This window comes from Muntiacus reevesi, chromosome 8 (assembly GCF_963930625.1).
Source record: "Muntiacus reevesi chromosome 8, mMunRee1.1, whole genome shotgun sequence".
Lineage (NCBI taxonomy): Eukaryota > Metazoa > Chordata > Mammalia > Artiodactyla > Cervidae > Muntiacus > Muntiacus reevesi.
This window is the reverse complement of record NC_089256.1, coordinates 66,892,318-66,915,976: the sequence shown is the minus strand read 5'-3', so window position 1 is coordinate 66,915,976 and position 23,659 is coordinate 66,892,318. Positions and strand designations below refer to the sequence as shown.

Genomic DNA, 23,659 nt, shown 5'->3' with positions numbered 1-23,659 from the left:
CCGAAACAAAGGCCAGAAGCAGAGTTTTAATAAAGCATTTGGACGGTAACTTGAAGTAGAGGATTTATTTGGCAAAAATAGAACTATGTTCAGCAATATGGAACTGAACATTATTTTTCATACAAAGTTAAAAGCACATTGTGTTTCCTTCCTGACCACTTGCCTAGTCCCCATCTCTTCGAGAGAGAAAAGCTTCATCTAAATTGTTTCATCTGATTGATGACTTTCATTTATAACTTTATTGCTACTTCCATCTTGGGTATTCCTTTGGAAAAGGTGTATGGATTCATTACATATTCTAATGTATTATTTATAGATTATAAGATAAAGTCAAGCATGTATCTGCTGATACTTTTTAAGTTGACCTGTGTTTATACTTAGAAATGTCTCTTAAAAGGGAACCCTCTTACACTGTTGGTGGGAATGCAAACTAGTACAGCCACTATGGATAACAGTGTGGAGATTCCTTAAAAAACTGGAAATAGAACTGCCATATGACCCAGCAATACCACTCCTGGGCATACACACTGAGGAAACTAGATCTGAAAGAGACACGTGCACCCCAATGTTCATTGCAGCACTGTTTATAATAGCCAGGACATGGAAACAACCTAGATGCCCATCAGCAGATGAATGGATAAGGAAGCTATGGTACATATACACAATGGAATATTACTCAGCCATTAAAAAGAATTCATTTGAATCAGTTCTAATGAGATGGATGAAACTGGAGCCCATTATACAGAGTGAAGTAAGCCAGAAAGATAAAGTCCAATACAGTATACTAATGCATATATATGGAATTTAAAAAGATGGTAACGATAACCCAATATGCAAAACAGAAAAAGAGACACAGATGTATAGAACAGACTTCGGGACTCTGTGGGAGAAGGCGAGGGTGGGATGTTCTGAGAGAACAGCATTGAAGCAAGTCTACTATCAAGGGTGAAACAGACCACCAGCCCAGGTTGGATGCATGAGACAAGTGTTCAGGGCTGGTGCACTGGGAAGACCCAGAGGGATGGGATCGGGAGGGAGGCAGGAGGGGGGATCAGGATGGGGAACACATGTAAATCCATGGCTGATTCATGTCAGTGTATGGCAAAAACCACTACAATATTGTAAAGTAATTAGCCTCCAATAATAAAAATAAATTAAAAAAAAAAAGAAAGAAAGAAATGTCTCTTAGTAGTAGGCTTCCCTGGTGGCTCAGATGGTAAAGACTCTCCTACAATGCAGGATCCCTGGGTCAGGAGGATCCCCTGGAGAAGGAAATGGCAACCCACTCCAGTAATCTTGCCTGGAGAATTCATGAACAGAGGAGCTTGGCAGGCTACAGTCCATGGGGTTGCAAAGAGTCAGGCATGACTGAGCAGCTATCATTTCATGTTACCTCAGTAGCACTCCCACATTGCCTGGGCATAGGGTCCACTAGGATAGAGTCATGTCATTCAGAAACTTCTGAACTTTCCCCATCTTGAATGATTCAGTTGTTTACTTTGAAAATCTAAACATCTGAAACTCTCTTCCTTGGGTTGACATCTAGGTTACAAATCCTTGCTTTTCCCTTGAGATGAAGATAAGGAAAAGTAGCTCTCATTCTTTCACAATAGACTCACAAGCAGAGTGAAATTCCAAATCCATATTCTCTGCCATATTTTCTTTCTTAATTTTTTTTTTCTTTATTCTTGAATCATTGACTAAGCTGCTAGCATACATAGTTAAGTGTTAGATCATCAGGAAATAGTCTCTGATGCCTGTGATAATTTTGTTGTTGTCATTTGTTTTTTTCTTTCTTTCATAGGGGAAAGTATGAAGTCATCTTTCTCATTGCTATCCGCTTTAAGTCCAAGAGCAAAGTACTTCTAAAGAGCGGGGTTTGTGGTTCACATGGAATGTAAATAGCTCAAATGGCCCCACTTCCAAGAAGCCTTCTTTAAGCCTAAGGCTGAATGAAGGACGTGTATTCTCCTGTTTTCTACTGTATTCCCAGCAATACTTTGAGCATACTTTTAAAATAAATTTATCGCACATACTCCCACTCTGGGGAGAGCTCTGATTTCTCTTCTCACTCATTCCAAGAGAAAAGGTCAATACCAAGGACTGTATTGGACCAAGTTCCTTTTTAAGGGGGGGTGGTGTAAATTTCAATTTGAATAGATAAGATAGAAGACTCTTTATATTTCGTGTGACCTCTGGTCTATGTTTAATGTCTTCACTTTGGAGCCATGCTCTAGGTCCTATCTTGATTCATTAATTTATTTATTCACCTAACAAACTTCTTTAGGGCACTATGCTTCAGACTTTGTCTAGGCCTTGGGGATAGTGCAGAGATAATCCAGCCAATACTCTATCTTCCTAACCTATATTTTAGTGGACTGTCTCTCTTGGAATTCACTTAGTATAGTGAGGTTGCCTTGGGCCTGCCTGACTCTTAGGGTACCCTGAGAAGGCTAACTGGGAAGCTGGATTGTTTATTAAGAAAAGTAGTCATTGTCCATATTTTTGCTTTTATAGCCTACTCAGAGAGGCTTGCCTGATGGTTCAGATGGTAAAGAATCTGCTTGTAATGCAGGAGACCTGGGTTTAATCTCTGGGTGGGGAAGATCCCCTGGAGAAGGGAATGGCTACTCACTTCAGTGTTCTTCCCTGGAGAATTCCATGGACAGAGGAACCTGGCAGTCTACAGTTCGTGAGGTCGCAGAGTCAGACTACCATCACTCACTCACAAGAGCTTATAGCTCTGTAGTTGTCGGTCTTGGCCCACCTTTGTCTTGAGCAGTAAGTATAGAGCATCTGTCATGTGCACGGGGATCAATCTTGAAATTGATAAAATCCCTGAGTCATGAAGACGGTGTACATTTACACAGCTAGCACATTTCTGTGATCATATCTCCCCTCAAAACCTCAAGGTCCTGGATCTGCAGAAGGAAGCCAATTCCTGATCTAGAATCCACTATCACCCTCTTTCTAGACCATTTTAGAGCCCAAACTACTAACAATGAAAAACAACATTGTTTCCATCATTTGCTCACTGTGTTGTCTCCCTAACTAGATTCTAGTGGGCAGACGCCTTGTCTTGACTCTGGTATCCTGGGGACATTTAGCAAGGTACCTTATTCCTACCCTTGTGTACTGAATGAATGCAGAGATAAATGCAGGGGAAAACAGAATGGTGCTGAAATTGTTCTCTTCTGCATTTTAAATGGCTCTCAGTTTGTTCTTAACTAAATGATAATTTTGAATTTAGGAAAATATATGGCTGTGGAGAAAATAGATGAATAAATATTGAAACATTTTGTTTACTCAAGGTGCTGGGCTAGGACCTGTGGATTACAAAACAATGAGCTGACCTAGATTTGAGGTTTAATGTGTATGGCGGGGCAGATGAGTCACATGCAAACAATGAGATTTAATTAAGATTATTTATATATTTATATTTGAAACTTTTTTTTTTTAAGTATCACAGTAGTGATCACAGCTTACCTATGGTTGTGAGTGCAGATGAGATTTGAGATTTGCAGTTGTTTGAAAAGAGACACTTGTGTCCTTTATGAGAACTAAAAGTCAACCGGATGGCAGGAATATACAAAGTTGGGTGAGAGCTGAAGGATGGAAGCAAAGTTTGGGTCCTGTTTTCCTCTCTGCTCTGTACCTTGGATGATCTGGTCTCAGAGAAACCCAAAGAGAACTTAACTTGTTTTCTCTTATCTTTCCCTCCCCTGCCGTGTTCTTGTGTGTTAGTCACTCAGCTGTGTCTAACTCGTTGTGACCCCATAGACTGCAGCCTGCCACGCCCCTCTGTCCATGGCATTCTCCAGGCAAGATTACTGGAGTGGGTTGCCATTTCCTACTCCAGGGGATCTTCCCAACCCAGGGATTGAACCCAGGTTTCCTGCATTGCAGGTGAATTCTTTACGATCTAATCCACCAGGGAAGCCCTCCCTGTTCTTAAGAGTCTATTTTTGTTTCCCTAGTTAAAATACTTGTACTCTGTTATTTTGTATACATTTTCATTCAGATGTGGGTTGCCTAATTCTAGTATTTTACCTATATTCTGTACAATGTCCTCTATTACTTTCAAACTTGTCTTTATGGTAGTAGTTCTCTGATTTGTACAATTTCCTGTTTAGTAAAATACCGCATGTTAGGTCATTGCCTTGAGTTTCATCATCTAGAAATTGTCTCTGGTTAAAGCTATACCAGGTCAGAAAAATCTGGCTATATGACATTTTAATAAAATATAAACATACACCTTGGGGGTCATTGCTTACTTGTGATATTCCAGGGTTCAGAAGTTTGGAGAGGGCTACAACCTTGGATAGAAGCTGAAAACTATTTTGGAAACAGTGTCACTCTGTGCCACTGTGGTAATCAAGGGCAGGATTGAGCAAATTAACAGTACATGCTGTCTTCTTATCCTGCCTTTTAATATGGTGAAGATATCGCAGGTGAATTCTCTACACATTTATTATTATTTTTTAACTAGAAAGCCATAGGGAAGGAGAGAGCACATGGCTGCCCCAGAAGACATGGTAAGCATTCACAACAACTGGTCCGTTTCTGTGGTTCATCTGGAAGAGATAGCACTGCATACAGGAAGGACTGTGACCCAAATTCATTCAGAGATATGACTCTGCACATTTTTCCTCTCCAACACTCTGAACAGTGTTGTGCATCAGCTTTTCATATTTTGAGGGGACAGTGTTCAAAGTGACATTTAGGATATATGCCTGACTTTTTTGCTCAGCTCTCAGCAGATCTGGAATCTTTCACCTTTGAGATGGGTTCATATCTATGGATTAATGACAATCACAGACCCATAGCAAATGCTGGCAAAAATTTTTGCAAACATGGGCCAAATTTTAGTTTTATTATAGAATGTAAAGTCAGAGCTGGCTTTGAGTTTTGTACTAACATATCATACAAAACTAATTTACAGTTCTTCCAGATGGGTTCAGAGTCTATGGCATGCTGCCTGCTACTCTAAAATGTACTTGGTAGAGAGGATGATAGTGAGGGAGGGAGTATAGTTTGTTCCTAAGTGGGAAAATATGAAAGCTTTGCAATTTATGGCAATAAAGAGTTGGATTTTTAAAGAATTACCACTGTAACAGCAGCTTATCTAAATAGTTTCAAGGGAAATGGCAGAGAACCAATATTTTACAGAATGAGTCACACCAGGCTTTGTGCTCTGTGCATGATGTGTATTATCTTATTTGTTATTGCTATACTGTATGAAGTGGGTATCTGTTTTCATTTTAAACTGGAAATTCATTTACCTCTGACTTCTATAAATCATTTATTTGTCTTTGTTACATATCAGATATGTGTGTGTGTGTGCTATCTGTTAAACAAAAACATACTTTTTTGGCAAGGAGTCAAAAATATCTTCTAGGTAGAAGCTGACTCAGCTTGATTCTGTTTCCAGTTCATGTGCAGGGCTGTGGAGTACAGTTGTGCAGGTTGCTTACTATATGAGTCCCTGGTCAGGGAACAAGAGGGGGTATATTACAAACCCCAGTCCACTCACTGAACTCTGAGTTTTGGTCAAGACCATGTCTGCTGGGAGAAAGGGGCAACTTTTTCTAGTTGACTCATCTATGTTTGCAGTGACTCTGCTGATGCAGATTCCTTGGAACAAATGAGCAACCCAGGAAAGGACTTTTGAAACTCTAGGTAATATCCTGTTCATCCTGGCATCTTGGGGTGTTTGTCTCTTCATTTCCCCCTTCTCTATCAGGCATCCTGGGACTGTCCCTTAGAACTCCATTAGTCTTGACTGCTGATCTCACTCTGGCACTAGCCCGGGGAAATGGCTGGATGAAGGATGCCAGCCTTCCTCTCTCCCTCTCTTCACTTCCTGCTGGGCATGAAGTTCTGGCACTGATGCAGTGGCAGTTTGCCCTTGCTAGGTGGTACTCTTTATAAACTGCTCAGTGAGTATTCATGTTATTCTTTTCTTATATCCTTTCCCCTAAAACTGTGTGGATAGTCAAGAAAGTGTGTATACACACACACACACACACACACACACACACACACACACACACATATTTAAAACCCGAGTTTCAAACTTTGGAAAATAGTGTAAAGAAAAAATTAATTAAAGTGCTGTCAGTTCTTTAGTAAATTTATTAAGCTGCATAGGTAAGTGAGTTTTAAAATATACAAAGAGAAAGGGATTGTTGTAAGTTAATTTTAAATGTTTATTAAACATCTGCTTGATTCTTAGTGTGTTACATGCAGGAATGGAATACAAAAAAAATTATGTTGTGAACATGGACTTATGACTTAGTTTAAAGAGATATGAAAACCATCAGTGTAATATATCTCATATATAATCTAAGTGTTGGGATATAGGGACTCCATGGCACCAGATATGTTCTTCAAGCTCTGACTCTTATGTCCACAGCCATCCTGGAAAGTCAGCTAACCCCTGGCCTTCATTTCCCTTATCTGTAAGTGAGAGTTGGTGCTCTGTAATATCTTTCTCCCAGGCTGTTGTGTGCCTGGAATAAGATAATGGATGCACGATACTTTAAAACTTCTAAGACTCTTTATATATTTAAGGTTTAATGGTCCTTACAAAGAAAGATGAAAAAATTGCTGATAATTTATGTCAAAAAATATAGTTTTTCCTTTTTAAATAACATGTTTTGTGTGAAAAATGTACAGAGACTAAGGTATAAAGTAAAAGAAAAAAAACAAACAAACCCAGAATCAACTGTGTACTCCCAGTGATAATCATGGTTAGCATTTGATGTATGATTTTTTAAATCTTTACAAGTTTACATTAATTTATTAAAGTTGAGGTACTGTTATGTACAATTCTAAACCTATCCTACTTTCCATCATTGTATTAGCATTTGATGTATGATTTTTTAAATCTTTACAAGTTTACATTAATTTATTAAAGTTGAGGTACTGTTATGTACAATTCTAAACCTATCCTACTTTCCATCATTGTATTAGTTTAAGATTTACAGAAAGCACATGGGCAGTTATTTTTATGACCTGTCAGCAAATATCAGTTTTAGATATATCAATAGTTCAGTGATTTCACACAGTAGCACTTCCTAACATGATTTTTATTGGATTTATACACAAAATTGATACATCCTTATAGAGGATGCCCAGTGCAGCAGGCCTGGGTTCAATCCCAGGTCAGGCCCTTGGATGCCTCAACTAAGACCTGGTGCAGCCAAATAAATAAATACAATAAATATTAAATCCACTTCTTACCTATCACTTTGTCTCTCACTGAATCCTTTCTGCAATGAGACATCAAGAACCTAAGCTTTATTCAGTCTTGAGACCACGTGTGATCTCAGTGGAAAGATGTGGGTTTAAGTCGCAATCTGGGTTACATGGTTTCAGCAAGATAAAATAAAGAAATGCTAAAAACCCTGGCTCCTTTTCAGTGCTGCTCCCCTTGTTAAGGGGTGGATTTCCTCATGCTATGGTGTAAATGTAACTTTTGAAACACTAGAGAACTTCCCAAGTATTCAGACAGTGTAAAGATTTTGGAAAAAATAATTACCTGGAAGTTTAACTCTTGCAAAATGGACTTTTTTTCTTTTTAAATATATGGATGCTTTCCTTAATACAAGGCACACAAGGAGTTTCAAATAATATGTGCTTTAAAAAAACTGTTTCCCATGGACACTAGTAAGTACACATGTTTCCTCTGGGCCGTTTGATTTGTATCATTTGCCTCATCTTGGTTAATCACACCAGTATGCTCATAGTTATATAAATTGTCTTAGGTGACTTGATACTCTTGTTTTCAATCCTGATCAAATGTAAATTGGCAACACATTCCTTATGGGCATATCATTTTCCTCTTTTAAGCCAATTCTATCTTGAAATAAAACAAATGAAATAAAGACACTTGTAATTACAACCTCAATGGGTTTTATCTTATCGCACCTTCAAGATTTCATGCCCTTTCTAGGTCTTGTCTTCCCCTCCCCCCCTCCTCAGTTCCTTTTCTTCTGTAGGTCAGGTTAACAAGGGAAAAAAAAAAAAAACATCACAAGGATATTCAGAGGGTGAGAAAATGTTAGGATGGATTTGAATCTCTTTATTAATAGTGAGTTGCCTAATAAATGCCATGGGGTTGGTAGGTTTTACCACGTCTGTTAAACATTAACAGGACTTGTACTTTCTGGGATATTGTTGAAGCCTGGATACTGCTCAGCCAATCACAAAGAAACAGGTTTCCATGGAAGCAATAGCACGGATTCATTTCATTCTCAATGGAATCCACACAGCAAGACAGATCTGTAAAAATAACCCATGTAAAATTGAAGCAAAATATTTCTGAGTGTTTGTTTTATGCCTTTCGGGGTGTGTGTGTCTATTTTCCATTTAAAAAATAATCTAAAAATATCTGGGCACTCAGGAGAGCTCCCAAAGAAGCCAGAGCTCTTAGCACTGCCTGGTTGGTTGTTGTTCTTCTGAGCATGCATACCTGTGTGTCTGAAGGGCACAACCCTTCCCTGGTTATTTACATTCTTGAACAAAAACATTTTAGACCAAACTTTATCATGAATCACAGAATATTCTGAATGTGTGATGAACAATAAACTATTTTAAATAATATTTATGTGTCAATAATAAAGAAATGTAATTAATGATTTTTGATTCTCCTATATGATAGGCTTTGAACAATGAAACTTGGTACTATAGGAAGCTTTATTTTATAGGTGAAAATGGAAGCTCAGAGGACACAAGGAACCTCTTCAAGGCTGCAGAGTTTGAGTGGCAGAACCTGGCTTGCAGTCCAGGTTTACCTGGTTGGCAGATGCTATAATCCCAAATTACTATGCCATGTTTTTATTTTCATGAAGAAGAGCATCAGTATTATTTAACTGTTCCTGAAGTCAAAACACAGGCTATATCTCCATTCATATATATGTATATTGATGTACATATATATATATTCACACACTAAACCCTGCTCTCTCCTTTTGCCATCGCTCTCATAAAAAGCAGTGTATTTTTTAGCTCTAACAACACTTATTCTACTGCAGTGACTGTGTGTTTATCTGTTTCCGCAGGGCTGGGCTCTGAGCCCTGGTGATCATCGATGGGTTTAGGCTGATCTGGATATTTCCGGAGGCTAAGACTCTGCTTGGCACAGTACTACTTTGTATTAACAGAATTGATTTAGAATCTAGTAGAATTTGAATGACAAGTAAAAGATTTTTTTTTTTTTTTTTTACATAAACCCTTAGCTGAAGCAAAATTGTGTGGAGCCAGGGGAATGTTTGAATAAATGAAAACTTTTTGCTAAACCAAGAAATGTGCCTGGTACACTTGAATAGATGAGATAAATATCTTGAAGTTTTTCAGAAGCATCATTCTTCATTCTTCACATTTTACTATATTAATATAAAACATGTTTATCTAATTAGTATTTATTAAAACAGATCCTCTAAAATTGAAAATTGTCTGAGTACTTTGAAGTAATAAAGAGGAAATAGAGTGTCCTAATAAGACAGTTTCTTCCTCTATTATTTTTAATTCTTGAACTTGTTTGGCTGACACACCAACAATTCATATGTTGGTTAACATTGAGGAATCAAGTTCTTTCAATGTTCAGTCTTTTGAAGATGCCTTTTACATATCAGAGCTCTCTGAAAACCATTTCTTACTTGGTAATTGTGTTATTCACCTCCCTATCATAATGAGCAGAGTCCATCAGATGTGACCTAACCTTTCCTTTATGACTCAGCACCATCACTCTATTATTTGTAAACTGTAGGGTTGTAGAGTGATATCCTTGGGTCAGAGCTTGTATAGTCCCCATCTGCTTGATTTCTTTTTTTATTTCCCTTCCATCATCTCCAATCATTTGCACTGGTTTCTCTGGTTCTGCTTCACAAATACAGTCCATTATATGTGTAATTCCATGTCTTCTGTTTGCTAAGGCTGATCTATGGGTTTCATGGGGTAGTAGATAGGTCAGTAAGTTTAATCAGCTATGGTAAGTTGAACCCCTGAATATTTCAATTAGCTCTGGCCTATAGGCTTCAGGGTGAATTCATTTATCTTCCTCTGTAAAATGTATGAGCTTAGTTTAAGTGCATTCCTTATCAATGCTAGAGTCTTTTTTCCATTGTTATCATTGTTTCAATTTTTAAGAAGGAATGTATATTTGGTTGAGTTCTATAGACTGCTGAATATGTGAGACTGTTATAATTTGCAACAAAGACTATAATCTACCTTGTTATTTTGAAAGGGAGACATTTAAAAGGCAGCTTCCTTTGGGGATGTTTCTAGGAATAGTGACTTGACATATGTGGGAATATATGTGTATGTGTATATATAGAGATATATGTATTTATATATTTCTGTGAATTATATTCTATATTGTTTCTGAAAAGATTTAAAGTAACAGTAGTAAAAACAGAAATGGAAAAAAAAGTAAGTAAAGTTCATGAGCTTACATAATAGATGTCAATACTTAACTTGTGTTAACTTGGCAGCCTGTTAATTTGTAGTTCTTTTTGCTCATAACTATCTTCAAATTGTTCATGGGATTGTGGCAGGATGTCCCTCAGTTATGAATAACCTTGGAGGCTGGTGTGGCTTGGTCACAATCTTGGGGAAGTTCAGTTTTATTTTTTAAATTGTCTAGGTGAGTTTTTTTTTTTTTTGAAGGAGCGTGTAAAAGATACCACAGACCAAAATAGTGTTTTTGACTATTAAGTTATAAGAAGCATTTGAGATAATCAGAAATAAAGGAGTCAGGGGTCTGAAGGGAAATGACTCAGGCATCCTTGAAAAGGTATCAGCTAATGCATTTGTTATCTTTCTTGCTGGCCTGGTGCTGAAGTTTTGCCATGAGAGGTCATGCAGTGTTGATCTGACCAGGATAGTTGCTATTTTAAAACAATTTGATAGCCAGGTTTGCAGATCTGACAGAAAAGAGTAGCTGAGATTCCTGGTGTATTTTAAAAGGGTAGTAAAAGTGAATTTGCCCCATGATCATCTCCTCAGTGGCCTTACTTCACTTCAAAATTTTCATGGTTAGAGGTACTCTGTTGGATAAAAATGGATAAAGTCCATGGGCCTACATAATATTCACCAACATTTATGTCTTATTAACTTGGCAACCTGGTAATTTGTAGTTTTTTTTGCTCATGTGCGATGGTTTAGTCACTAAGTTGTGTCTGATTCTTGGCGACTCCATGAACTGTAGCCCTGCAGGCTCCTCTGTCCATGGGATTTCCCAGGCAAGAATACTGGAGGGGGTTGCCATTTCCTCCTCCAAGGGATTTTTCTGACCCAGGCATCAAACCCGGGTCTCCTGCATTTCAGATGGTCTCCTGCATTGCAGGCAGATTCTTTACCGACTGAGCCACAGGGAAGTCCCTAACTACCTTCATACTGTTTGTGGGATTGTGGCAAAGTGTCCCTCAGTTATAAGTAAGAAGGCAAGGCAATATTTTCCCTGATTATACAATTTAGGTATATTCAGGTATCAAGATGATGTTTTCCCTGAATATACCATTAATGCCCTTTCTGAACACACAAGCAAATTAACAAATTTAGGCAGCTTTCACCAGCCAAGAGTGGAGTGTGGCTGATTGAGATGCAAGGCGAGAACATTTAAGATGGGCACGTCTGAAGTAAGAAGTGGTGTCCTAGGAAGATGTGGGAAGTGAGGGGTGACTGGGTGGGGAAAAGACAGAGCCATTGGACCTCTGGTGGTGCGTGTGCTGACTGCAGGAAGATGACAAAAGGGGAGATGGGGGAGTGAGGACTCCTACACAGTTGTGCTCCGGGCTGGTTCCACTTTTGGGGGAAGCAGAAATGAGTTAAGAGGAAAGAAATCATGCCTTTGATTATTCTTGACCTTTTCCAATTAGGTTGTACAATAATTTAAAAGTAATAACTCCCTCAGCTTCCTGACTCAACATCCCACCTAATTAGCTAAATCCTTTTGACCTCTGCTTGGTGACTCATCTTTGCTTCTGATTCTGAGACCATACTGGTTTACAACTAAAAACATTTGAAGAAACGTAGTACTGAATGTCTTTTCCTTGTTTTGTTCCAATCTTGTGCCCTAGTTTTAGATTTTTTTCTCTGTTATTGAGGTTAGATGATCACCTTGTATCGACGATATAATAGCCAAATCCTTGTTCAGTTCGTTTATTCATTTACCAATTATTTATCAGATACTTGCTAGGTGTCTGGTACTGTGCTCAGAACCAGAAATACAAAGACAAATGAAACGTGGCCATTGTTCTTCAGAAGTTACCTTTAGTGCCAGAGAACTTGCCTTTATACTCAGAAGGGCTCCCAGGGCCCTTCATGACTGGAGTCCAGCCTGCTGTTAGGAAGCTTCCATCTCCTTCACTCACTTCCCTTCCCTTGAGTTTGGAGATCTGCTCCATAACCCCATTTGTTGATTGAATCAAACTTTCATTCCATAGGAGTTTGTACATAGAATATTTTCAGGAGAAAAAATTAATTTAAATATATTTGGAGACTCTCCAGAAAGGATTTGCATTGTTTCCTGTTTGTTCCAAGAGTTGCACATTTTTCCTCATTGCCTTCACAGAGAAAGGTGGGTAGCTTCAATTTAATACAAGAAACACATCTTTTTTACCCATTCCTCCATTGATGGGCATTTGGTTTGTTTCTATGTCTTGGCTATTGTGAATAATGCTGCAATAAACATGAAATTCACATATCTCTCTGAAATCCTGTTTTCATCCTTTGAGTATATGACCAGAAGTAGAATTCCTGGATCATGTGGTAGATCTATTTTTATTTCTTTGAGGAACCTCCATATTGTTTTCCATAGTGGTTGGACCAATTGACATTTCCACTAACAGTTTACCAAGGGTTCCCGTTTAACCACATCCTCACCAGTCTTCTTGATTAATAGCCATTCCAGCAGGAATGGGGTGATATCTAATTGTGGTTTTGATTTGCATTTCCCTGATTATTAGTGATGTTGAACATCTTTTTATGTACCTAGTGGACATTTTGATGTCCTCTTTGAAAAAATATCTATTTAGATCTACCTGTTTTAAAATCAGATTATTATTTGTTTGTTAATTTGTATGAGTTCTTTATAAATTTTGGGTATTAACCTCTTACCCAGTATGTGGTTTGCAAAAATTTTCTCCCATTCCGTATGTAGTATTTTCATTTTAATTGTTTCTTTTGCTGTGTAGAAGCTTTTGAATGTGATACAGTTCTATGTGTTGAATTTTGCTTTTGTTTTTTGTGCTTTTGGCCAATGGCAAGATTAATGGCAAGAAGTTTCTTTTCAATGCTTTCTTCTAGGATTTTTATGGTTTCAGCTCTGATGTTTAAGTTTTTAGAGATCTATTTCAAGTTAATTTTTGTGAGTGGTATGAGATAGGGATCCAATTTTATTGTTCTACATATGTTTCTTCAGTTTTCCCAGCACCATTTGTTGAAGAGACTGTCTTTTCCCCTTTGAGTGTTCTTGGCACCCTTGTCAAATACTAGTTAACTGCATATGCTGGGATTTAATTCTGGGCTGTCTATTTTGTCTAGGTATCTATTGTGGTGGGAGTACCATACTGTTTTTATTATCATGATCTGTAATATAGTTTGAAATCTGGATGCATAATATCTCTAACTTTGTTCTTTTTTCTTAGAATTGCTTTGGTTGTTCAGAATCTTCTGTGGTTCTACACAAATGTTAGGACTGTCTCTTCTATTTTTGTGAAGAATGCCTTTGTTATTTTGATTGGAATGTTGGTGAATCTGAAGATGACTTTGGATAGTTTGGACATTTAAACAATATTATTTCTTCTGATTCAGGGACAGAGGATGTCTTTCCATTTTTTCGTGTCTTCTTTGATTTCTTTCAGAAGTTTTGTAGTTTCCATTGTAGAGAGAGATGGGCAGTTTTTCATTGCACATGACTGACTCCTTTTAGTGGGCTGGAGCTGCTGCCAAGGGCTACCCAGCTAGGGGTCATATTTGTCAGCCTTCATTCAATGTGGCTGCTTCTCCCAGTGGAATGAAAACAGAAGTGATGTAGTCACATGTAGGCCCAGGTGATTAAGAAGTAGAAGGCGTCTTCATGATTTCTGCTCCTGTGTATAGAGAATCCAGCACAGGAAACCATGAATGGTCCTTGGGAATGGAACCATAAGATGAGAGGAGCCAGTTCCAGAAATACCACCTAGGGGATAGTCACCTCTCCTTGAAGAGCACCCAATTATAGGACTGAGAAATAAACCTGTAAAGTGTCAAACATCTAGGAGTTGAGAATATCTGTTACTGCAATTAGCATTCTGCACCTCATCCTGTCTGCTTAGTACAAATCACACACCTAAGCACTTTAGGTGAAACAAAGATGAGTCAGAAGCATCCAGAAGTTTGAAGGAAGGAATGCAAACAATTGTAAGACAAAGTGAAAGTGAAAGTCACTCAGTCGTGTCCAACTCTTTGCGACTCCATGGCCTTTTTTATAAAGTCCATGGAATTCTCTAGGCTAGAATACTGGCGTGAGTAGCCTTTCCCTTCTCCAGGGGATCTTCCCAACCCAGGGATCAGACCCAGGTCTCCTGAATTGCAGGTGGGCTCTTTACCAGTTGAGTCACAAGGGAAGCCCAAAGCAGATTTTAATCATTTAGAATTTTAATAAGACTCTTTGAATTGCAAGTGACAGGCATCCAATTTGAACTAACTTTATCAAAGAGGGAATTTATTAGCAGAATGCTCATATTACTGATAAAAAGATTGAAAAACCAACAAGGATGTAATTGTTTCCTGGAAGAAACTGGGCCCTGGGACTTACATACTGCTAATACTCATTCCTTATAGATCAGTTATGGCCAGAGGAGCCAAGCTGTGGAAGAAATGGTAGCTTCTGTGGATACCACAGAGCTAGTTGGGGGGCTGGGAGAGCAATACTCAGAAGTAAAAAAAGGCTCTTTTATTCTCAGAAGAAAGGAAAAGGTATTTAGCAGACAAAATAATTGGTTTCCTCTACAGATGTAGTAATTATTTGCAAATTCACCTTCTTTTTTTTTTGGTTTTGTTTAGTGTATTTTGCATTGTTAACATTTCCTGTTTTTATGACTAGCTCCTGAGCTTGAATTAGATCTTTCCTTTTTGTTCCTCTGCCTTCCCCCATGCCCAGAAGTGTCTTGTATATAATAGGAACTTAACAATTATTTTTTTATTGGTTGAGAAAATGTAATTAGAGACGTACAGTGGATTTGGGTATCTTTATGCTGTCCTGATGCAGACACTCCCTTTTCTTCACCAAATCCTGCTCCTCTACATGAAACTGCAACTCTAGCTAGCAGTGGTTTCTAAACATGCCTTATAAGTATCCACCTCTGATATGTTCTCCCTACTCTTGCTTCCCTTGGGAACCTAGCCTCCTCCTCCCAACCAGTCTAAAGTCCACCACTCATACCTGATCAGATCCAGGGCAAATACCACCCCCCCTGCAAGAACTTCCCAGCCCATCACATGACACAGAGGTTTTTCTTCCTCAGAACTCCTCACTCTACTGTCTATTGACTGGTGACCATGTCTTCTTGCATTGTCCTTGTGTAGTTTTACACTGTTACATTTTGTAAACAATTAATATTTTTAAATAATTAAACATATTATTTAAATTTTTATTTTCTTTTCCAACTAGATTGTGAATGCTTTGAAGAATAGGAACACTCTCTCATGCCCTCTATAGTGGTTGATGAAATAGCTTAAATGGTAGGCTTCTGATAAATCTTTGCAAACAGATTGAATTAATTCTTATTTTCAGTTTCAAGACAGTTATCCCATATACAGTACAACTAAGAGTCTGCAAATAGTCACATGAATACAGTGCTTTTTTAAATGAATATTTTTTCCTTTCATTTTTAAATTAAAGGACTCTGCCAAATGGTTGAGTCGAACATATCAGTATTCTATTATTATTATTATCTTTTTTTTCTTTAAGATACAGTCCTTGGGGATAATGAAACCTATTGCACAGAGTGAAACCAGTCAGGCTGCTTATTGACTTTGCAGAGAAGCAGTTTCCACAAAATTGTAAATGGTAATCATTAATTGGAATGCTTTTCCTACATTGCCCTGTGTAGTGGTGAATGGTATATGTGGTAATCTGAATGTGATATATATGAAAAGCACAGGATGTGTGAAAGAAGGTGAGAAAAAGCTGGGCTGCAGAAGATGAAAAGCTACTACAGCTTCTGACAGGATGCAGTATGTGAAGCTTAGACAATACCTCCACTCTGAAGCAGGGTAGAGCAGCTTGGGCACTTTAAATATTTTTAAACAGTTTCCCTCACTGTTTCCTTACCCTCAGCCACACCACACATCATTTGCTTCTAGCATTCGGCCCAAGGTCTTGTGTTTCTGGAATCTCTCTGCTGCCCTCATTGGCTTCTTTTCAGTCACGATTGTCCCTTATTCGCAAATGACACAGAGATTAGAGACGGTTTCTTATTTTGTAGCTTTTTTTTTTTTTTTTGCAAAATTATGAAAAGGCTCTGTCTGCTGTTAAAATAAACAACTCTTGGCTTTAGAGACATATCTCCTCTCAGCTTCTCAAAAATTACTCTCATTAATCGCTAAAAATGTAATATAATGTGGAGTTTGATATTTGAGGAATTCATAGACTAATAAAGGGTTAAAAAAAGAATGTCTTTAGAGTCTATCTTGTTCACATCCCCTGTTTTAAAAATTAAAAAATTCCAATTCTGTGTAGAAATAAAAAAAAATGAGAACACAGAGTGCAACACTAATAACCACACGTTTACAACTGAAGCACAGATCTTAAACTTGAAATTCAATTTAAAATTCATATTACCAATCCAACAAGTAAAAATAGTGGCACAGGTATATTTGTGGTATTGTCCTACATTTTAGTTTGCTTGGTTTGTGAGTCAGAAAGTAAGCAATTGAAATCTCCACAGTTACAGGGACTGTGAGTTCAGTCTCCTTGTGGGATGCGGTTTTAGTATGTTAATGGACTGGCCCACCCAGATCTGGGGCGGAATGGCCATAACATCCTCTCTTGGATTCTCTGTCTCACTGCACTGAAAACCAGCCTATTTTAACTTATTTAAAAATTATAATTCTACATTTTCTATTCAATATAATATAGCTATTTAATTTCAGGAGAGATGCTTTATAATTTTATGCTCCTCAAAGTTCCCACCATTGTTGTTGCTGTCTAGTCTTGCGACCCCATAAACTGTAGCCTGCCAGACTCCTCTGTTCATGGGATTTCCCAGGCAGCAATATTGGAGCGGGTTGCCGTTTCCTTCTCCAGGGGATCTTCCCAACTCAGGGATGGAACCCAGGTCTCCATCATTGGCAGGTGGATTTTTTTTTTTTTTTTTTTTTTACCACTGAGTCACCTGGGAAGCCCCAGGAAAGCACTAGAAGATATTAATTGCATATAGTTGGTGCTGATACGATGATATGAACCACCACATCTTGTTTTTTTTTTTTTTCCCCAGCAACAGTAGTTAACATTTATTGAATTTTTAGCATGAGCCAAGTTGTTTCTTATGTCATCACAGTGATTCCAGTGAGTTATTTTCCCCATTTTATTATGCTGAAACTAAGGCTTAGAGAGGTTACCCAGTTCATTAGGTTTGAATCCAGACTGACCCCAAGCCCACCTACTATTATGCTATAGTAATTTTTTAGACAGAACTCTGTTGGGGTAAGGAGAATATCACCCTTGTTTCTAACCTCAGGGCGCATGAAATTGAGCACAGGCACTCAAAGGATGTTCTGTCCTTCTGGGTGACCCGGGATGAAAAGGAGAATAGAATTAGGTATGTAGATGGTTGTACCTTTTGAGTTGTGACTTTCTTTGTCAGTTCTACCTCTGAGCACTGGTGCTCTGGGACTCACCGTGGAAACTCAGGGTCCAGCTCTAGCTTCTCTCTGCTATTCAGATCTAGATAAGGACAAGGGGTCACCCTTGTAAATGATTAATGTGTTTCCACTTGAAAAGTATTTTCCCATTTGCTGCCTTTTACCTCCCTGCCAAGTGAATGTGTATGGTAGAGTGCCTGAAAATTTCAGGTTAGCCAAATATTCTGTCCTGTTTTCCCCTCATAGTCCTCAAAGGTCAATAATTTGGCATTCAAACTATGATCTTAAAGACTGGCTAAGGGCAGTCCCAGAAGCTATGCAAAAATCCTCTGTGACATGGAATCTAGAAAAATGGTATTGATAAACCTATTTGAAAGGCAGGAATGGAGACACAGGTAGAGGACGGACTTGTGGACACAGTCGGGGAAGGAGACAGTGGGATGAATGGAGAGGGTAGCTTCAACATATATACAATATCCTGTGTAAGATAGATAGCTGGTGGGAAGTTGCTATATAACACAGGGAGTGCAGCCTGGTGGTCTGTGATGACCCCGAGGGCTGGGGTGGGGGAGGAGAGGGAGGCTCAAGAGGGAGGGGATATATGTATAATTATGGCTAGCTCGCCTTGTATGGCAGAAACCAACACAACATTGTAAAGCAGTTTTCCTCCAATTAAAAAATAAAGTCCTCTCTGATAGATGAGGTTTTGATTTTTGGTTTGGAAAATATGTGCTTAGAGAAGCAGCCTTCATGCATTGTTCCCTAGACTTGAGTCTTGAGTCTGAGTTACAGGAACAGCTGTTTCATTGCAGTTTCAGGTTTGCATCCGGCTGTGTCTGGTGCCCTGGTCAGTTCCCCCACAGCTGTGGTGACCGGCAAACAGGTTGCAGCTCGCTGGTGTATCTCTCTGGGGAGTGGGTGTTTTATTTATAGGCAGTGGGAGTTCATGGTGAAGAATGAAGTCTCAGTTGGTTGCATTTTCTTTCTCATGGTATTGATAAATAAAGCCCAGCATTCCATTCCAAACAGTGTTTCCAGAACCTGAATTCATGTATTCAGTAAGTGGACCAGGTTCTTCCTCAGCGCCAGTTCCTCCTTTTATAGGTTCTCTTAATTAGGCTATTTCAGTGTAACGAGATGTCTGTGCCTGTCAGCTGAGGGAGCCAACAACTCTGCTTCCATTCACTGCAGAGAACAAACACAGGGGCAGCTGGGAGTGAGATCTGAAGGCAGTGCCAGCCCCACCTGATCTGCCTCTGCCAGGGCCCAACAGGTGGGATGAGGAGTGTGGTATCCTGGTTCTCTTGCTCTTCCCTCCAAGAGCAGGTCCATGGGAAGTCTGGTGGGATACACTTGTAATCCCTAACACTAACACATGTTCATGGTGGTCTAGACACTTTGCCTTGGCCCTTTGAAGTTTGCCTCATTCAGTATTTCTAGGTGTCCTATGAAGGAGGGACTGCCACTATTCCACTTTGGAGAGGAGGCAGTTGAAGCATAGAGGGGCTCAGTGACTTGCTCCACGTCGCAGAGCTGGGAAAGTGGCAGTGCTGAGATTTGATCTCAGTTGGTGTGAGAGAGAGAGCTCCTTTGTTCCCTGGGTCCCAGGGAACTCTGCTGTGCCCGACCCACTGGGTGTGGTCCTTATGCCATTTCAAAGGGAGAGGTAAGCTGTGCCAGGAAGACAAAGGGCTGAGGGTGTTTCCTGCCCTGTACTCTGTGGCATGCATTCTCACGGTGTACTGCCCATCCCCACACATTCCAACCTGCAGGAGGTCCCCTCCTCCCGGCTGCTCTGGGCCAGGCCACCGCCTCCAGCAGAGAACTGAAACCAGGTTGTCTCTGAAAATAGAGGACGTGGGCAAAGAGGTGGCGGGTTCCTTCCCTTGCTGCGTGGGCACAGTGCCAACTCCTCCTGGAAGAACTCTCCCGTCTTTTCTTCTCCTTGACCCAACAGGAGAGGACAGCTGAGTCTCCAGGCAGTTCTTCACTGCCTTTGAACACCGAGTCCTGTTCTAGAGAGATGAGAGGCTGCACATTTATGTTGGGGTGAACTCTGAAAGGTCAGCCTGCCCTTTTTAGAATAAAAATCTTGGTTTTTACCTCATGCGTTGTCCCACTGGCCTGCTATGTATGTGTATGTGAAGATTAGGCTAAAAGAAGAAGAAACGCCAGGAACCTCATTTAGAGTTTTGGATTACATTTGGAGTTAGGTTTGTCTGTTGAAAGAATGCTTGATATGGGATGGTCAAAAACAGGATGACTCTCCTGTTCTGAATCTGAGGTCACTTCTTCTTGGTCAGTGGACAGTGACTTTTCCCCATCAGGTGGGGCCGAAGAAAGCATGGGGCATGCATTTCTCTGAGAGTGTTCTGAGATATCTGTCTGTCTGTCCATGGGGGAGCTTCCCTTTTGCAAAGTTTTACTCCATTCACTGGAGGACAAGCCACAGGGTTTCTGCAGGCCTACCTGAGTAACAACAGTTGTACAAAAGGTACATCTTATGGTGGGAAAAGATAGCAGCCTTGCTCCCACAGCTCCATAAAACTCAGTGCTCCAGATGGCCACCCTGCCTCACTCCTTCAAAGCAGAGGCAACCCCCAGATTCAGGGTCATGGCAAAGCCATGTCTCAGAGTGTCCCTGTATCATGGCAGTCGTGATCCAGGGGTCCTGTTAGATATATATTTATACATATATTTGTGTATGTAGCTGTGTATGTATGCATACACACTATATATACATATATACACATACATATAAAATGCATCTGAAAGAACTAGGTTCTATGTTTATGTAAATAGTACCAGGATGGGTAACAGATATTTTCCTTTATGAATGGGTTGTGAGAAGAAAAACTACCAATGAAACTCATAAAAGAAGAACTGAGAATGGTGTTTTCAATTTCCTTGGTGTAAAGTCATTTTCCCCAGATTAAATTGTCTGTCACTACCTTCCTGGCTGGTTTCCCTCAGATTAGATTTCTTGGAGTCCTCTTGAATTTGTTTCTGTGTTTTGGATGCTTTATTAACTGTATATGGCTGACACTTAATTTTATTGATAGAATTTGGTAAACATTAACAGATTACATGCTTCCCTTCTCCCTTCCCCTCATCCCACATGACTGCTCTCTGCTTTCTCCACCTTGGCCCCAGAGACAAGAACACTTATTACTTTGTTTTATGGTCATCCTGAAAATAGGCACCAGCTCCCGCATATGTAGCATACAGAATTTTAATGAGCACAAAGCCAGCTCTTCAGTCCTCCACTCTGGTTTGAGCAGGGTGATGTCAAGCTATCTAGGAAGTATTGAATTGATTTTAAAATTGCTTTCAGGGTGAGTAAATTGGTGGAACCATGCGTTACCCTGAGGCTGCCCTATACCCAGTCACAATTCCCTGTTTATCTGAAGACCAGACTTATTAGAAACCATCTGAATAGATGCCCTTCAAAATATAAGTCGAGGGAATGTTGGTTTTGTCTTAAGCCTCAATTTTATAAGTTGCCATTATCTTCGGTTTAAGATTGTCAAACATATTTAGCTTCCAGTTTGAGTATTTTCTTTCTAATTCTAGGATTTGATTCATTTACTAAAACCGGGAATTGCTCTTTTGAATCATCTCTTCTATCCCTCCCTCTTTCCAGCATCTTCCTCCTACATGTTTCTTGGAGTACATTTTGGGGCTTCAGCATAAAGAGCAGTATGTAATCTTTTCTTTGTATCCCATTCTGCCATGCAAAATGAAAAGCCCTAGCATCCAGTGTGTGAAAAACTGACACTGTGAGCTATTTGTAAAAACAGGCTATATTCAGCAAGACAGCAAGACACTGTCTTGCTGAATATCAAAGCCAGATAAACTCTCTCCACACCAAAAAACCAAGACAATGACAATGAAAATTCCAACCCCAATACATCACCAAATGCATGACAACTCTTCCTTCAACTCTCTAAAATATGGTTAGGTTTTTAGATTGCTACTGCTATAACTGTTTGCTTTTCTTCTTGCAATCTTCTTTCCAACTTGCTAGTTTAGCTAGTGATTAATGAGTTAATTAATTAGTAAAGATTTATAAAGTTCTTTGAAGAATAAACTTACTATTTACTGTGAACCTGCCTTTTATAACATTAGGTTAAAATTACTCTAAACTACTTACAAAAACCAAAAACTAAAACCTTTAAAATTTAACAATAATGACTTCAGAAATTTTGTTAACCTTTTAAATACCTAACTCCAGTAACTCAACCTGGGCTTCCCAGGTGGTGCAGTGGTAAAGAATTCTCCTGCCAATGCAGAAGATGGAAGAGACATGTGTTCAATCCCTGGGTTGGGAAGATCCCCTGAAGGAGGAAATGGTAACCCACTCCAATATTCTTGCCTGGGAAATCTCATGGACAGGGGAGCCTGGGGGATACAGTCCATGGGGTTGCAAAGAGTCAGACATGACTGAGCACACAGCACACATACATTTGCATTTAGGATTACCTTTCACTTAATCTCAGTAACTCAAGGTTTTGATTTTTTGGTTTTTAGTTGATTGGACCCTTTCTGCTAGAGAAAATTCCCAGCACGTATTCTTTAACAATGATCATTAATTACTATAAGTTTTTCTGAGATCACCCTCCTCCCACTGAAGCAAATCTGACTACTTAATAATTTGTTAAGCCCTATGAGGTATACAAGAAAATGTATGCTTTATTATTTGTCTCAAAGAGCTCATAGCACACATATTTCAAAACAATAATTTATAATATAAGACAGAATTTGATGTGTCAAATGAATGGTGTAAAAGGTTGGTGTCCTGGGAGTTGTTGTTCAGTTGGTAAATTGTGTCCAACTCTTTTTGATCCCATGGACTGCAGTATGCCAGGCTTCCCTGTCCCTCACTATCTCTTAGAGTTTGCTCAAATTCATGTCTGTTGAGTCATTCAAGCTATCTAACCATCTCATCCTCTGCTGCCCCATTCTCCTCCTGCCCTCAATCTTTCCCAGCATTAGGGTCTTTTCCAATGAGTTGGTTCTTTGCATCTGGTAGCTGAAATATTGGAGTTTCAGTTTCAGCATCAGTCCTTCTGATAAATATTTAGGGTTGACTTCCTTTAAGATTGACTGATTTGATCTCCTCGCACTCCAAGGAATTCTCAATAGTCTTCTCCAGCACCACAATTCAAAAGGATCAACTCTTTGGTGCTCAGCCTTCTTTATAATCCAACTCTCACAATGGCACATGACTACTGGAAAAACCATAGCTTTGACTATATGGATTTTTGTCAGAAAAATTATATATCTCTGCTTTTTAATATGCTGTCTAGGTTTGTCATAACTTTCCTTCCAAGGAGCAAGTGTCTTTTAATTTCCTCACTCCAGTCATCATCTGCAGTGATTTTGGAGCCCTAGAAAATAAAATCTGGGAGTAGGGAGAAAGATCTTTTTGTGGGTTGCTTTGTTTCCCAGAGGAGCTCAACAGAGGCAGGATGTTAAGTTGGTCTTGGAAGGACTCAGTCTTTGTGGAAGTGGAGCTTATTTCAGGCTAAAGGAGAGCTGACAATAACAAAGGTACTCCTGACACATGCTTAGGAGTTAGTGCATAGGTGGGCCTGACTTGAAGGCTGGTTCATTCAAGTAAGAATAAGTTTGGAAAAAATATCAGAGAAGAGAGCATCTCAAGAAACAGGCTGAGGAAAATTGTGTTTAACTCTTGTTGTTGTTCAGTCGCTAAGTCCCGTCTGACACTTTGCGACCCCGTGGACTATAGCATGCCAAGCTTCTCTGTTCTTCACCCTCTCATGGAGCTTGCTGAAACTCATGT

General features: G+C 39.3%; 1 long non-coding RNA gene across 1 annotated transcript in view; it reads left to right on the top strand.

The window, feature by feature from the left end:
- The window catches only part of LOC136173673 (uncharacterized), a 487,437-nt gene that overhangs the window by 16,265 nt on the left and 447,513 nt on the right, over positions 1 to 23,659 (top strand). The gene's annotated exons all lie outside the window — the stretch shown is intronic.